The sequence below is a fragment of the Carassius auratus genome, chromosome 8 (assembly GCF_003368295.1).
Source record: "Carassius auratus strain Wakin chromosome 8, ASM336829v1, whole genome shotgun sequence".
Taxonomy (NCBI): Eukaryota; Metazoa; Chordata; class Actinopteri; order Cypriniformes; family Cyprinidae; genus Carassius; species Carassius auratus.
Window position 1 is genome coordinate 3,130,972 of NC_039250.1, and position 17,938 is coordinate 3,148,909.

Consider the following 17,938-nt stretch of genomic DNA (forward strand, 5'->3'; position numbering starts at 1 on the left):
ATCTCTGCAAAAGCAGTCTTAAGCAATACAGTCTGAAAATTCACATTGTCACATTATCAGCACAATAGAACATAGTTGTTGTCAAGTTCAGGAATGTCACTCTGCTTTGTGTCCCAGACAGTGTCCTATCAGTAAAGCTCAAGCACTGAATGGCAGGTTTTCCTGGCCTCCCATCTGTTTCAGCAGATCTGATAATAACCCCTCACTACTGTAATGCTTTTAGCGGCATATTACCTTCTGGGATTTGATTCAGTTCAGTGTGACCAGGAATTTGCTAGAGCAGTTCTAGCGCATGTCACTTCTCCGCTCAGGCTGAAAGAGCGTAAGTACATTTGTCTGCATGCATGGATACGGTGGTCACGTTTAGCTGGACACCAGAAACAGGTTAACAATTATCCATTAGCAAAACAGATTACAGAGCACCCATCTGATATATCATCATCACATGGAAATGTCAACGTGTTTTTCTGCTCTGAAGTCTGTATGACTTCTGTTGTTTTTGTGTCCATCTCATTTTTAGTCGAGGGGATTTTTCCGAGTCATTTCCTCGTGATGATCGCAACCCAACTGAATCAAAAACACAGACGCTTGATCCGTCACAATTACTCAACAGTAACCTCATGGTAAAACCCCACACAAGCTGGGGGAGAGCTGTACACTTCCTCTTGATTTGCATCATGAATGAATCCAACTGTTTAGCTGCCTTGTCAGGCAACGGCCAATCACTTTGTTTGGCAACAGGAAGCTTTGTGACCTCACCGTAGACAATCACAGTTTCAGCTCCCAAATGGAAAAACAGATGTAGAGCCTGAACTAGATTCATGGTCATTGTTTTTTCCCTTTGCCCTGATTAAGTGTTGTAATTTTAGAGTGCTTTGGAGTTTTGGGCTGTTTTGACAAAGAGCAAAGTAAAACAGTGATCTATTATTTTCCGTTTCCACATTACAGTAGTTCCTTGCTTTTTTATTAAGGACCCCTGGAATTGATTTTCAGTGACATTTTATTATTTTATGAGGGCATATTCTAAACATAAACAGAAAAAAGTTCTTATACTTGACAATCAATTAACTGAAATAAATCCTTCCTCTGAAACGTGTTTATTTTTAAATCGAGTCAACTTAGAAACATACACAGTTTTGTTGAGAATATTTTTAATTTATTTTTTTTCCTCGTCAGGGCTTCATTTAATTGCTGAAAAAATACAGCAATGCCAAAATTTAAAATATCTATTTTCTATTTTAATATATTTTTTTTAATGTAATTTTTTCCTTTGATGCAAAGCTGAATTTTCAGCTTCAATGTCATTTTTGTGGAAAGTATGATATATATATATATTTTAATACTCATTGTATGATGAATAGAAAGTTCAAAAGAACAGTACTAAATAACTTTTTTTATTATTATTATAACTGTAATCTTGAGCAGTTAAATATCTTTGTTGAATAAAAGCATTAATTTTCTCTTAACTGTTTTGACTGAACCCAGACTTTTAAATAACATATAAATAACACAAAATAAATCATAACACAAACTCTCTAGAATACATTTTAATTGGCTAGTGGCTATGTTAGATAAATAGCTCAATACTGTGTGATAATTTTTTTAAATTATTTTTTTTGGAGTCTTTTGTTCCATGCAACAGCTCTGACTAGATCTTAAAATAACTAGACAGGCCTTGAATAGATTATGTAATATCTCCACTCTTAGGTAACGGACAAATTCACGACGAGGGCCATTTGTGTCACTTTTGGTGACAAAAATGTTCATTTCCAACCCTGGTTTAAGTGGAAATGAAAGCGTCTGAATTTGAGGTTGAGATTTATGACTTTGACGCTAACGCTTAAATGATTAAACTAGATCCTCAGGGTTGCATTTATTAATGTGAAGTTCTATTAGTTGCAGTTCTCCCTCTGACTCAACATGCCTCCCACCATACACATTCACAGCCACATGCCTACAAGGACTCACTCACTTATCTATATAGGAATATCTTTCTTTGTCCAACAGAGCATGTGTAGACCTTAGGTGTTACCTTTAAGGAGGGTGTGAGATGTTTGTAAATCAAAGGGTGTTCCCCTAATATCGTCAAAGTTCCTTGTAGTAAAATCCGACTGTTGCTTCTCCGGGACACAAGTTACACCCAGCAGTCAAATATACATCAGAGCAGCAGACGTCAATGAAAACAGTGCAGGCCGTGTGCACAAGGCTTAGGAAAACTCTTACTGAACCAGGGTGGGAAGATGCAGCTCTTGGTGTTGGAGATATTAGTGATACTAATATTTTTTTTCGAAGATACAAGTCTTCATGATGCACGATTGATCAGGACGGTGTGCCGCATAGAAAATATTGATTTGCACCAGCCGGAGCCATATGCCTATAGGGAATTTCATTTCCTTAGGGCCATATTGACCTTGCTTTCTCTGTTGTCTATGAGTGAATAAGGAAAAAGGAAGCACATACTGGGGGTAATGAACCACTGAAGCTTAAATACTGGTGCAGGGTTGAAAGAATAAAGGCCTGTTCACACTAAGAGCGGAAAAGCAAAACAAATCACACATAAAAAGTCTGTTAACACCAAGAGTGAAACGAAAAACCACTGCATTCATCCACATGCTTTAATGCATAATGTGACTATATGAATGCCACTTTACTTTAATGCAACATAAAAGTCATTTTTAGGCATAAGTTTGTTTGTTCTTGGTGTGAGTAGGCTATAAAGGAATAGTTCACCTTAAAAATGTAAATTCTGTTATTTATTTACCCTCATGTCGTCCCTAATTTGTTTGACCTTAACAAATGTTGTTGGACCTCAACATTTGTCAGAATATCTTCTTTTGTGTTCTGCAAAAGAGAACAAAGAAAGTCATAGGTTTTAAACAACATGAGGGTGAGTACACGATGAGAGAAATTCCATTTTTGGGTGAACTATCGCTTTAAATGAGAAAATCTAGTAAGTGGACAGTCAAAGCAGTTGCTTTAGCCAATTTATTTTCACAGCCCCAGGACTGCATGTGTGCGACTGTTCTTGTTGTTCAGAACTTGTCATCTGATGACTAGTGCGAGATGAAATGCGGTGTGACACAGATGCTAGCACTCTTAAGTGTCAGAGGAGTAATGTTTGGAGTCGGGCTAAAGTTTATGACAGGGTCACTGAGATATGACAGGGTCACTGAGATGAGACAGGCACGGGCCCACACATGCCAGCCTGACACACTGGGCAAGTCACTGGAGAGCTCAGCTTCCAGCTATACACCTCTGTTCCAAGGAGCACAGAGTTTCTGCACTTTAGCATGATGCACATTTTGTACATAATGGAAGATCTCAGTTATATGGTACTGAAATATCAACTTTGACTAGATGTGATATGACAGATCCTACAGTCGTTTTTTGACATCATGAATAAATTAAATGAGATTAAATTAATCTATACCTCGGGAGCATTTGGTGAGAAGTATTTGAGATCATGCTGAAATATGAACTCAAATGTGAGCACAGATTGAAACATTGCTGAGATCTTTTCAGATTTACATGACTTTCAAATAACATATTTCTCACCCAGAGCTGGATGAAAAATATTTCATTTGAAAGTCATATCAATTAAAATAATGCAATTAAAAAATAAATGTAATAAAATGTGTAAAAGTCAGAGAAATTCAAATTATGCAATTTTAATACTCAATTTGAAAATGAATGCAATTTAATAATTGCGTATAACAAATGCAAAAAACAAACTTAAAATAAATTTGTAAGAGTCATGGAAATTAAAACCATGCAATTCAATAAGATTTATTTCTCAGTTAATAAAATCTGTAAAGTTGCAGAAGTGAAAATAATGCAATATATCAAATGGATTTAAAACATAAAATAAAAATTATAACATTTAAAGTTATGCAAAAAAAAAAAAGAAAACGTGAAATGCAATTAAAATAATGTAAAAAATTTATTTAGATATATTTTGTTCATTAATAGCCTACATATCTGTAAAAGTCAAGGAAATTAAAATCATGCTATTTCTTATATTTCATATATTAATATTGAAATTACAATTTACAAAAAAATCATGGAATTAAAAAATGGAATTGAAAATATACAAATAATGGAATTAAAATTTCATACATATTTCCACACTGTAAATAGAAATTATAACCAGACTCTGCTCTACAGTATTATATTAAATTGCTCTTTCTCAGTGAAACTGCTTTAAAATAATTGTTAAAAATGATTAGGTAAACATAAACGTATGGAAATGGAAAAGTCAAGAATTCATTGTTTCCAAGATATGGGAATCTTAATGTGAAACCTCTGAGAAAAAGGCCCTACAGCTAAAACTGAGCAGCAGGAGATTAATTTGATTTCCATTTAATATCACTGCTACCCAGCAGAAACAACTGAGATTATACAGAGGGATCTCATTTGTGATTATTCTTTTTCTTGTCCTCTCTTGACACCGTCTTCAAGTGCCCGTCCATTCAAACAAGAAACAAGAGCAGCCAACATGCTGTTCTAACAATAGCAGGTCTAATTACATACACAAACACGGATTTAGAAGGTCCTCTTTTTCCTGTTATCCACCAATCTCCTTTCCTTCCCGCCCACTCGCTGAACGGAACAAAGATGTAGGAGTGCTGGAAATTTAAAGCCCTTTCCATGTTTACATTCATGACTGTGGACGTCAGCACGAGGACAGGCCACACGGAGAGTGATGCATCGACACAGACGAGAGCTTCTGTTGACTTATTAGTGTCATGGAGGATGCACATTAATGAAAGGTGGTGGAGGGGGGTTAACTGCACACAAACACATTGTTTACGGGACCTTGGCATTGACTGTGATGGAGATGGAGAAATCCGTTAGCACACATCATGGCTGATCTCTGCCGGTTCTGTATTTTCTCATCTGATCTGACCGGAACATCGCTGCCATCTCTGTTGTGCCGCTGACCTCACTGCTAAACATCAGCAAACACATGGTGGCTGATTCAAAACCACTGCTCTTTTGTGACGTCTTGTCATTTGAGGCGACAAATCATGCGGCTTGCTGAAAAGCGTGATATTACTTTTCTAAGAGATCAGGCTTAGCTTTCAGCTTTGCTGTTTGCTAAAACTGGTATTTAAAAAATCCCAATGGTTGAATCTAGGGATCAGCGTATTACAGAGACAATGACTTTCGACATAAGCCATTATGTAACCACCTAGCAATGCCAGCAAACACCTAACAACACCCTACAAACCATTCAGAGCACTCTAGCAACACTCTACATACCATTCAGAACACCTTTCCAACCATTCAGTACTCCTTAGCAATGCCTTAAATACTACACAGAACACCGTGGGAATGTCATACATGCCATTCAAAACACACTGGAAACGTCTTATATACTATTCAGAATTATTTGGCAACCACCTCACACCCTAGCAACGCCCTACAAACTATTCCACACACCTTAACAGCTATTACAAAATCTAGAAATAATTTAGAAATCCCTAGTAACACCTTGATTACTGTAACAATAAAATCTCCATACTCATCGGGAAGAAGGAGGCGGGAACCGGCGCACAATCAAAAACACTTTAATATTCAAAAATAAACACAAAATTAAACACAATTAAAAGCCAAAACATAAAACAATGTCCCAGGCCTGGTCCTCTCTCGTCCTTCACTATAGTCGCTCCAGTTTTATATCCTTCCATCTCCTACGTGGGACTCGATACTGGCGGTGGGGCGCAGGTGCAGCTCATCTTCAATCACTACACCTGGCCTCACTCCTCATTCCCACGCCTCTCGGCCCCGCCCCACTCGCCACAATTACCATTTAGAACATCTTGGCAACCACCTCACCCCATCAACACCCTACATATCATTCAAAACACTATGGTAACCACCTCACACCCTAGCAATGCCCCACAAACTATTCCAAACACCTTAGCAGCTATTTCAAAATCTAGAAAACATTCAGAAATCCCTAGTAACACCTTGTATAGCATTTAGAACACCTTGGCAACCACCTCACCCCCTAGCACCCTAGCAACCCTATGTACCATTCAGAACAATCTAGCAACACCCTACAAACCATTCAGAACCCATTAGCAACCATGTCACACCCTAACAATGCCCTTCTTTCCATTTGGAACACCCTTGATACAGTGTAAACACACAGAGTACATACAGAATAAGAACACAATACAAACCATTCAGAACACCTTAGCAACATCCCACAAACATTTATAACACCTTGCCAACCACATATAACACTCTAGCAACACCATACAAACCATTCAGAACACCATAGCAACACCTTACAAACCATTCAGAACACCATAGCAACACCCTACAAACTATTCTGAACACCACAGCAACCAGTTGACATATTAGCAACACCCGATAAACATTAAAAACACAATATCCTACATACAATTCAGAACACCATAACAACACCCTACAAACTGTTCAGAACACCTTACCAACCACCTCACATCCTAGCAACACCCTACAAACATTTAGAACACACTGTCAACTATAAAGAACACCATATCAACATTTTACATACTGTTCAGAGCACCCTAGCAACACCCTACAAATTATTAAGAGAACCTTAACAACCACCTCAAACCCTAGCAACACCACACAAACCATTCTGAACACCACAACAACCACCTCACACCCTACACACTATTCAGAACACCTTACCAACCAACTCACAGCCTAACAACATCTTACAAACCATTCTGAACACCACACCAAACACCTCACACCCTACACACTATTCAGAACACCATACCAACCACCTCTCACCCTACACACTATTCAGAACCTACACCAACCATTTCAAACCCTAGCAACTCCCCACAAACCATTCTGAACACCACACCAAACACCTCACACCCTACACACTATTCAGAACACCTTACCAACCAACTCACAGCCTAACAACATCTTACAAACCATTCTGAACACCACACCAAACACCTCACACCCTACACACTATTCAGAACACCATACCAACCACCTCTCACCCTACACACTATTCAGAACCTACACCAACCATTTCAAACCCTAGCAACTCCCCACAAACCATTCTGAACACCACACCAAACACCTCACACCCTACACACTATTCAGAACACCATACCAACCACCTCACACCCTACACACTATTCAGAACACCATACCAACCACCTCACACCCTACACACTATTCAGAACACCATAACAACCACCTCACACCCTACACACTATTCAGAACACCATAACAACCACCTCACACCCTACACACTTTTCAGAACACCATACAAACCACTTCACACCCTAGCAACACCCTGCAACCCATTCAGAACACCTTCCATTCGGAACTGGTATTCAGTGCCCTGAATACCATTTAAACCACCTCACACCCTTCGCTTTTTGAAGGTGAACCACTCAAAACACTGAAGCTGCAGATAAACTATTCAAAAATACTGTTCTACATATTGCATTAGGTATGTTTCAAAGAATCTCAAATATTTAACCACAAATGGTATGTTGTTCTAATTAGTAAATATGCAAAATGAATATCATCATTCATCATTTCAATACATAATAAAAGTATTCTCATAAGTCTTTTGTTACTTCACACATTCTATGGGTGTGATTTAGGTGTTCGGAGATCAGAGAAAGGGATCTTGAATACAATCAAAAAATTATATTTGGAAACTCTTAAGACCTCCCTAAAGACATTGTATAATTCTGAAGCCACTTTCTGAATTCAGATGACTGTGGGATGGTTTTGTGCTAGTTTTACTGCAAGTTCTTGTGCACTATGCAATGTGCTGTTGTGAAACAGCTGCTCGAGTGAAAGAGGAGAGTCTGGCCTTTGCTCTGGGGCAAGTTCTTATGTATGAACTTTCTGTATCTTCCACACTTGCAGCAAGTTTGATCAGATTCCACATTCCAACACATTCTGAGAAAGAGAGCGTAAAAAAGGAGAGTATTTAGCCCTGTAAAGGATTATTCAATTGTTGATAATTCATGAACCTATAATGCAAGTGCTGTTAGCACGGCTTAATAATTTCTCTGATCGATGATGATAATGTCTGTCTGTTACAGTCATGCATCACAGCCAAGAGTCTAAACAGATGTGACTGATCACCAGAATGTTAAAGAGGTAAGAACATGTAGCGAACATTTACATACTCACTCAAGAGACGCAGAGGTGAAACAGACAGATGTTTGGATTGGGCTCCGGGATCCCTCAGATGCATTTTCCCCAATTCAGACCAACACACTAAAGCAAAGCTGTGTGAAACGGCAGAACATTGGGCTCATCATCACTGAACTTTCTGCAACTCTTTTTACATAGGCTATTGAAACTAAAAAGTCCAAAATAGCCACACACACACACACATACACGCAAACTATAACACTATTTCTGAAGGCATTCAGTAGCTCTGGAGAAACAGATCAAAATGTATTTAAATAATTTAATCATCATTCTCAGCAATTATTTTCCTCCACTGTCATGATTGTTACATCACAAATTAGCTCATAATACATTTTTTTAACACCTTGGCAGCTGAACATAGCAGACCTCATTTACATACATATACATACAAATACTTCACAATATCACTGTTTTTGATATTTTTATCAAATAAATGTAGCCTTCAATATAAATAATATATATTGTAAAAATATAAATAAATATATATTTAGTCTTGCAATGTTAACTTATATTTCACTTAGGAGTAAGCATAAAGTAATTGAAAGAGGTGCAGAGAGCTTGAGTAAGCAGTGACATTTAAAACAGCAAAGAGGAAGCACTTTAAAATGAGTACACACATACATTACATACTATTTGTGTGTGTGTGTGTGTGTGTGTGTATGGGCCTGCATCTGTACACATTCACACACATATCTCTCCTCAGCATGGGACTGCTGTAACTACTAGGATGTTATCTAGTTCTACAGAAAGACCTATAGTTTGGCATGATACAAAGCGTATTTGAATTCAAGAAACACTTTGTGCTTCCCTCTTATATGGTCTTACAATAGTGTTAGGAGAATTTCGGGACACTCCAAGTATGGAGGGAACAGCGTGTCCACTGATCTGATAGGAAGCAAGAACAAGCCATCAAAGCCCACTGTTCTCTACACAGAACAGATATCTGAAGTACGTGCTTGAAAAAAGATTGTGTGTTGGACCTGGATTGAATCTGATGACATTTTATAAATTCTATGCTTATTTGGGAAAAAAAAATCAGTGAAATGGATTTCATGGTAAGATGTGTTAAAGCAGAGCTCCTAGTACTACATACCTTGTTAATGACAGGTGTTCAAATTCTTTAAAGTAACTTGAGAGCAAGGTTGCACAACATCAGTCAAGAAGTGACATGATTCAGCAAAATCAACGGAGGTAGCCAGCATTGCATTTATGGTGTGTTTATACTTGGCTTGGTTCAATTAAAACAAACTCCATGAGGTTGCTCTTTTAGTGTGATTAATTTGAATAAGTGTGAACAAATGCTCTCTTGGTTCTTCCAAATGCACTCTTGGCATGGTTCAATAGAAATATGGACACAACACCGAACAAAGACATCTAAACCAATAAGATGTTCCAAGATGCGACCCTAAACACTAGAAGGCTCAAGCATACCTGGTTACCAAAATACCAAAGTTACTGCAGTTAATGTTAATATGGTACACCACTGACATCGAATAGTATTTGGCATAGACTTTAACCAGTTTAATCAGTACCACATCAAAACCAAACCTATTTACTCTAATAGACGCAACTGGTCATATCGTGAATAATTCATCAGTGCATGTCATTTCAAAATATCTCTTCTTAATTTCACATTAAATCTCATTGTCGGCTGCCATCATTAAGCCTTCTCATATTTTAACCCCTCCCGTCCAATCACCGGACCTCATTCTGGTACTGAACGCCCACTATGAGCCAAACAATTCCAGATGTATAAAATGAAGTCCCACCCAACATTTGTCTTGCTGAATATCCATCATCACTCGAAAAATAAACAGGCTTGTGAATGCCATTTCACTTTTGCACTTTTAAAAGTGAGCAAAAAAGTATGAATTGTGCTCCTTAATAAAATAAACTTTAATCAGATACAAATGTCATCCCACAGAAACTTGTAGCAATGAAACACAACAGTGCTGAATGTAATCACTCTGAGAAAAATCCCTCATAACCATAAACACCTTTGTCTTTCTCAGTTTTTCTTACGGCCCGTCAATGGTGGCTTATTCTGTCTTTGATTCATTAAGAAAAGAGTCTGTATGTTTAAAAGAAGGAAGTCTGGTCGAAACTGACCTTAAGAGAACAAAGAGCCCAGAGAGCCTCCAAAAGGATCTGTCAGCTGATTCACACACCAATCTTTTCCCTATCTAATCACTCTCCTCCCTAATGTCTGCGGGGAATGCTTCGTAATGATACAGTGTCCAGAATAAAACCTCCTTAAATCTCTAGCACATCACTCACTGTTACTCACTATTATGGGAAAAGCATGTGTAATCTTTGTAAGGATGCCAGTAAATGTCATTGCTTTAATTCCTTATCCTTAAAATTCCTGAAAAAAGATAAATAAAGACCAAGAAAATTACTTGTCAAGCACAAGTTTTCTTTCCTATGTCAATGTATTTCATATTAAAAGAGATATTAGTTGAGATATGTGATTAGTACGTTTTGTTATCCATTTATCCAATTTTTTGTAATTTTTTATTTATTTTTATACCTCACAGCTACAAACCAAGGCTTGCAACTTGATGGTTGGTTGTGGAGGGCATTCTTATTCTAGAAAGCATATGATTGGGCAGAAATCTGTGTAGTGCAGGATGAGTCACCAATATTTATGCTCCTTTCCTCTGGAAGACAAAAAAACATATTAGGAAATGTTTTATCTACTAAAAGTTTACTTTGTCACTTTGGGATACTAGATGCAGTAGATGGCCTGAGAGTAAAGTAAAGTTAAGTGAAGTAAAGTAAAATAAAATATTATATTTAATACATATTAAAATAAATTACAATTATTGTACTTTGAATTAAGTAATTCAACTATAATTGTTTATTTCTTTTAAAGCACTGGACTCAGTGTAACCATGCAATGTGTGTTGAAATCTGTATATCTGCTAAAAGTAAATTTTGTCATTTGGGAAAATATATACAGTTGATGACCTTGAAGCTAAAAGAGATGGAGTAAACACTCAGACAGATAGATAAGCATGTTCTCATTTTAACTGCATAAAATATTACTTTTAAAGGGGTCATCGGCTGTCCATTTTCCACAGTTTGATATGATTCTTTAGGGTCTTAATGGAAAGTCTATAACATATTTTGGTTAAAATCTATCAGTCGTAGTGTAAAAAAAAAAAACTTTTTACCCAGTCAAAAACAGCTCTGTTTACAGCAAGCCGTTTTGTTGCATGTTCTTTTAAATGTTAATGAGCTCTGCTGACCCCGCCCCTCTCTTCCGAGCCACTCTCTGAGATGCTGTAAACTTTAGCCGCATTTATTTTGAAACTTGCTAAGTAGCACATTAATAGGAAAGGCGATTTGCAAAGATTTATATATAATAAAAACACTGTAATTCTTCTGTAGATGAAGCTGCATCACAAATGATTTGCATGAAAATAGACATATTTAGGTAAATCGGGGGCACATTCCCTTCAAAAACAAAGCAAATTCACTGTCTTCATCGGCTCAGATGTCAGGAGTAAATGAAAACTGCTATGTTCATTATTACATCCAAAAACAAAACGCGCCGTCAATCGCTAAGGAGATATTCTTGTTTACATCTGCTATGCCGTCTTAATGGCGGACTGATGACAGGTCACTCAAGCCCCTTTCACACTGCCATTCCGGCAAATACAGGGGTAAAGTGTTCCAGCAATTGTTCCCTGGTCGCTAGATTTTGCACTTTCACACTGCCAGTGATGACCCGGGATATTTGCGTGCTTTCACACACAACCCTTGAAGATCCCGTAACGACACGTGACATCAGGGCGTGACGTGTAATGTACGAGTCGACAACGCTAGGCACGTTATACTTTCACTGAAGCAAGCAAACGATCTCGGCGTCAGCGCGGAAAGTGAGGAACTAACTGATCTCTGCTTCATTACAGTTTGCACATATGTTTTCGTCGCGAACGTTGATCTTCCTTCAAAACAGCCGGTAAAAGAATCGCGTGGTAACGCGCGTCATCACTTCGACACGGAATTAGATATGGCTTTTGTTAACACAGCGCTCGTCCCGGGTCGAACCCTGCAATGTTACTAGGTCCCCGACCCGGGTTCAATTCGGTAATCAAACTCGGGACGTGGTTGCTTTCACACAGAAGGCGACCCGGCAATGTTCCGGAAATATTGCGGGTCTGACGTGCAGTGTGAAATGGCCTTCAGAGCAGGGCTGTGATAAAACCAAAGACTGACCACTGTCAATCAGCAATCATGGGAGGGGCCTGTGCAGAATTATGTAATTCTGCCAAGAATCTGTGATAGGCTTGATATGAGAAAGGGGTTTGGATTTATTGAGACTTTAAAAAGCCACTGGGTGGATTTTTATCATTATGGGTGGTTGTGTACACAAACTGCCAACACACATTTCAGTTCAAACAACATGTAAATGTGTTTTTTCCAATCGATGACCCATTTAATTCAATTTAAAGCACTGAACTGTCTAAGCTCCTGCAGAAAACTTTTTTTTATCTCTGTGCGGAGTTGCATTTAGACATATAGAAATATATATTACCAGTCCTTTAAGCCTGTAGCAGCAGGAATGTCTTACATAAACTTGTGCTATTATCATCGCAATGATTACGGGTTTGAAAGAGTGGCGCAATAGTGCTGATTTTTGCAATTTGCAGGGAATTGGGGCAGATCTACAGCAACACGGTGAGAAAACCAACGCGACTTGCAAGGGTGACAACTCCGTTATGCACATATGCAATCACACTTGATAAAGCAAAATATTAAACATCAGCAGAAACGCTATACTGAAAGGGTTTCCAAGGAGAAAATACTTGCAAAGTGGCACTGAAGTTTTTTTAACTGCATTCCATTCGAAGTGTTTGACCTTGCTTAATAAAAAAATAAAACAATATGCTTTTATAGAACAGAAAGCAGACTGAAAAAGGGAAGAACGTGGTTCCCTTTTCTGGAGAATGTGGTTGAGATAACTGAACTGCAATTTAGTGTGGGTTAGAGCTGTGTCACAGTGACATACTAACTGAGCAGCTCATTCACAGCGAGTGGAGTTTGAGCCGGGGGAAGTGACTCTATTAGAAGAGGGGAGAGAGGGAAACTTCCCTGACTCTGTAAACAGCAATTACTGTTAAACAGCTGCGAGGTGCACTTAGCAACAAACACATGTTTTATCGTGCTAAAGACACCTGCGCTGGTCAGAGCTATATTAAAAGGCCATTATGGGGTTAGATGCTGGGATGAGTCATTTGGGTCAATATGGATAGTAAACATACGCACACACGTCGTGTACCTCTCACGGTTACGCACAACTCCCTGCTGTAGATACACCAAAACAAACAAGAGTGTCTATCAAATGACAGTACCTGTAAATTCAAACCAATCTGAGTTCATCGCATTACAGTAATGAGAACCCATTTTTTATTATTATATACACATAGACCTATGCTACTGGCCAAAATTTGGGGTCAGAAAGATTTTGTAATGCAGTAAAATATTTTGAAATAATTACAAAATAAAAAAGCTGCTTTCTGTTTGAATGCATTTTAAAATGTTATTTATTCATTTGATTCAAAGCAGAATTTACTCCAGTCTTCAGTGTCATGTGGTCTGTCAGAAATCATTCTTATATGCTGATTTGCTGCTTGAGAAACATTTCTTATTATTATCAGTGTTGGAAACAGATTTGCTTCTTTAATATTTTTATTTTAGGATTCCTTAAAAATAGAAACACTATATATATATATATATATATATATATATATATATATATATATATATATATATATATATATATATATATATATATAGTAATACATTACACTCTTTTGTTGTTGTTAATGTATGAAAAGGGGCAGATTTAGCGATTTGCTAAAAACTCATTTTGTGTTCCACAGAAAGTGTCAAATGTAGTGACTCACATGAGGTGGGTAGATAAGGATAGAAACTTCAGAGAACCATCTGCAGAAGAACTGTTTGGAATTTCTGCAAACGTAACAAGTTCTCAAATTTCAAATTGCATTAAAATCTGATGGGGAATGAATGATGAATGAGCATGACACTGCAGCCCATTTATGTGGCATTTTAAAGAATTAATGGTGGGGCTGTGAGAAATTTCCAAAATGTGCATAATGAGCATGTGGGGGGGGGGGGACTGCATAAGTGTGAAAGAAATGCATGAGAAAGTGTGCACAAGTGTCGCTTGGCATTCATCTGATAACAGACTTCACCCATGGGCTCTGCTCCACCCCAAACAACTATTTTACTACTCATGGTTTCATTTAAGAGAGAAAAGACGCTCTTATGGACTAAAAAAATATGCATACAAACATGAAAGCAAACACATGCTGATGCATGTAAAAATACCAGAACACAATGAAATTCCATACCTGAGAATGCACACATCAAAACTCATCTGTCACCACAGGCATGCAAGCTAAAGAAAACATCATAAGTCAACAAAATCTTCAGATATGAGCCATTAGCTCTTTTCCAAACTTTTGCTGCAGACATAAGCAGCCGCCTCCTAAGTCCCACATATGGGATCGGTTTAGTGCAGTTTACATCGGCTGCATGATGCTAAGCTAATGCTGTATTCCTATTCACAAACACACAAATATTAGGCACATTTATGCATTTCTGTGTAATTAATCATGAAATTTAGTAGTAGGGAAGTAGTTTCGGAGGGAAAATTGTTTCTACATCAGTTGTTTCTCTCTTTTTTTTCGGTGAGGGTTTTAGAACTCTTTCAGTTCAATGTTTACATGTAACACTTCTGTGAAGAATCCATTTCCAAGAACTTTAAGGATATTGTTTATATTTTATTAAAATGTTCCAGGACATTTTGATGCCAAAGAAAAAAGAAAAACAACAACAATAACAAAAAAATGTTCATTTGGGAAGAGTCACACCTGGAGGTGGGGTGAGATGAATAGATGTTTCAGGGCGTTTCCGTGACTTTCGGCGGGAACAAGAGCAAGTTGTACTAAAATGAAAGATTGACAAACGCTAGCACAGATCCCTGAGGGCGCGTTGAGAAGCTCCACAGGTTGGGTTGTAAATGTAAAATCGGAGTATAAACTAAATGCGTTGCTCAATGCACCGCAGAACAGATCCTAGTGCCAATGAAAATACAGGAGTCGCATAATAGGTCACGCCTTTGATATTTGTGGGTAATGGGATTGGTGCTATGACGCACCAATGATTGGCTCATTAAATAAAATCATTCAGATTCATGCTGTGACATACAGGAAAAAGGATTGATAAAATGTTGTTGAAATGCTACTGTCAGAACAAATCAGCATAATAATTAACATAAACCGCTAATTATTAATTTATTTAATAAAAATAATAAATAAACTAAAAACTAAAAGCTATATAAATAATAAACAGTAAATTAATAAAAAAAATATATAAATAATTGAATATAATATAATATAAAGTCACTATGTATTGGGTAAGATACATTTTAAATTAAAACAGTAAGACAAATAATGGAAGACAAAACATTTAATGAAACATAATTGTATATATATATTTAGAAAATACTATATATATATATATATATATATATATATATATATATATATATATATATATATATATATATATATATATATATATATATATAATTAGTAACATATATCATTTCAGTGCCCTCATAATCACATGTTTGCTGTGTATAAAATATCAACAAAGCACTCTGTGACCTCTAGCCTCTTTAAATGGCTCATAACAAATAAAAATTTGGCATAATCAAACCAGCATGTAAACATAAGCCATGTCTACGGTAACAGAGTCATAGAGATGTACACACTCGGAGCCTTGTTTACATCCGAGGACCTCTGCTACTCACTCAACAGCCCAGTCGACACTTACACAGAAATTCAGTGGAAGTAACAGCCTGCTGCTTATCTCTCACTGCCTCACTCTTTTTCGCTCTTTCAGTGTGTCTCGGGTTCCAGGGAAGCAAGAGAACGTTATGAAATGTGACTGGGGGCTGGGAGTGTATCTCTGCTGTGCTGACCATGTGTGCGGCTTCAGGCGGCTGCTCCCTGTGAAGCATTTCATTGGAAACGCACGGGGCCTCAGTTATCATCTGTTGAAAGGATTACAAGCTCCACACAGTCTGGTGCAAAACAATTTGCAACTGCTTTCATTCAGAGGAAGGCCTCAAAAACATTTTCCCGTACATCAGTAGTGCAACGACCAAGGTTAGCCTACTGATAACACAGAAACATTCTTGGAAAATGTCAAAACCCCAATAACAATATACTATATTATTTACACAAGCTAGACTAACAACCTTCCTTCACCTCTGCTTGTCCTTTCTTTTCAATGGATATATAGTACAATGGTAACCGCCCACTGTTTTATAGTGGCTGTGGTATTTTTTCACATTAAATTTTCTCCATTATGATTTAAAAACAAAACAAAACAAAAAATCTACATTTAAAATAATAATAATCTTAATAATTAAATTAATTAATGAGGTAATTAACTACTCATCCCATGAAACATAGTAAATGACATAATAGATCAAAGTAATAGTATTAAATAAAAATAGGTTTATACTCGTTCATTATAAGTATTAGAAAAATATATTTTGATATAGTTTATTATAAAATTCAAAGAGTTGGTATGTCGGTTAGAGTTTGTAATGTGCTTTAAAGTCTTTTCTGCTCACCAAGGCTGCATTTATTTGATTAAAAAATACAGTAAAAGCAAGAATATTGTGAAATATTATTACAATTTAAAATAACCATTTTCTATTTGAATATATTTTAAAAGGTAATTTATTACTGTGATCAAAGCTGAATTTTAAGTATGACTATTTTCCAATCCAATTTTAAAGCAACATTTTAGCAAAGGCTCATTTTCAAAGTCTCCTAGAGTTACTGTAAACGGTTGAGTTTTACTGTTTTCGAATCCATTCAGCCGATCTCTGGGTCTGGTGGTAGCACTTTTAGCTTAACTTAGCATAGATCATTGATTCTGATTAGACCGTTAGCATCTCACTCAAAAATGACTAAAGAGTTTCGATATAATTCCTATTTAAAACTCGGCTGTGTGTGTGTGTGTGTACAAATAAACAAGTTTTTAATATTATATAATATATTTAATATTATGTTTTAATAAACATTATTTCTTATTATTATTAATGTTGAAAACACTTGTTAAGTGTTTAATATTTGTGGAAACTGTGATACATTTCAAGTCTTTGATGAAGAGAAAGTTAAAAATAGCAACATTTATTTGAAATTGTGATCTTTTGTAGTGTAAATATCCTTATAAATAAAGAATTATAAATAAATGCCACTTTGATAATTTAATGCACTCTTTCTGAATAAAAAGTAATTTCTTCAAATATTTTATATATATATATATATATATATATATATATATATATATATATATATATATAGTGTGTGTGTGTGTGCAAATATATGCAGTTTGAGAGTGTGGTCAGGTTTGATTAGATGGTAACAGCGACTTTAGGATTGTGGAAAGTGTAACTAATCAAAATAATTAAAAGTGAGAAATATATTTCTACAGAAGTATATATCACCAATTAATACACCCTGGAGTTCCCAGTAGGTCTGTCTTGGCTAAATCTAATCTATATCTCTATGGAGAAAATGAGAGGCTCCAGAAACCTAGTGCTGCTCTCAGGTCTTGTTTCTCACCTCTCCTCACACTCTATTACTCTCAAATGGCGTCAACACACAGGCACAGCAGTGGAAGACGT

General features: G+C 36.7%; 2 long non-coding RNA genes across 4 annotated transcripts in view; one reads left to right on the forward strand and one right to left on the reverse strand.

Moving 5' to 3' along the window:
• The window catches only part of LOC113106993 (uncharacterized), a 17,987-nt gene extending 711 nt beyond the window's left edge, over positions 1-17,276 (forward strand). The window contains exons 3-4 of the long non-coding RNA XR_003292607.1: positions 8,082-8,139; positions 16,138-17,276. This is a non-coding gene — a long non-coding RNA (uncharacterized LOC113106993). The remainder of the gene's footprint in view (positions 1-8,081; positions 8,140-16,137) is intronic.
• LOC113106992 (uncharacterized) overlaps positions 1-17,938 on the reverse strand; it is a 98,933-nt gene that overhangs the window by 2,813 nt on the left and 78,182 nt on the right. For 2 of the 3 annotated variants that reach the window (XR_003292605.1, XR_003292604.1), the window contains exons 1-2: positions 10,306-10,579; positions 8,173-8,270 (exon numbers count right to left, since the gene is read on the reverse strand). This is a non-coding gene — a long non-coding RNA (uncharacterized LOC113106992). Of the gene's footprint in view, positions 1-8,172; positions 8,271-10,305; positions 10,580-17,938 lie in introns of those variants that run through there. The other variant, XR_003292606.1, reaches the window with a different exon arrangement.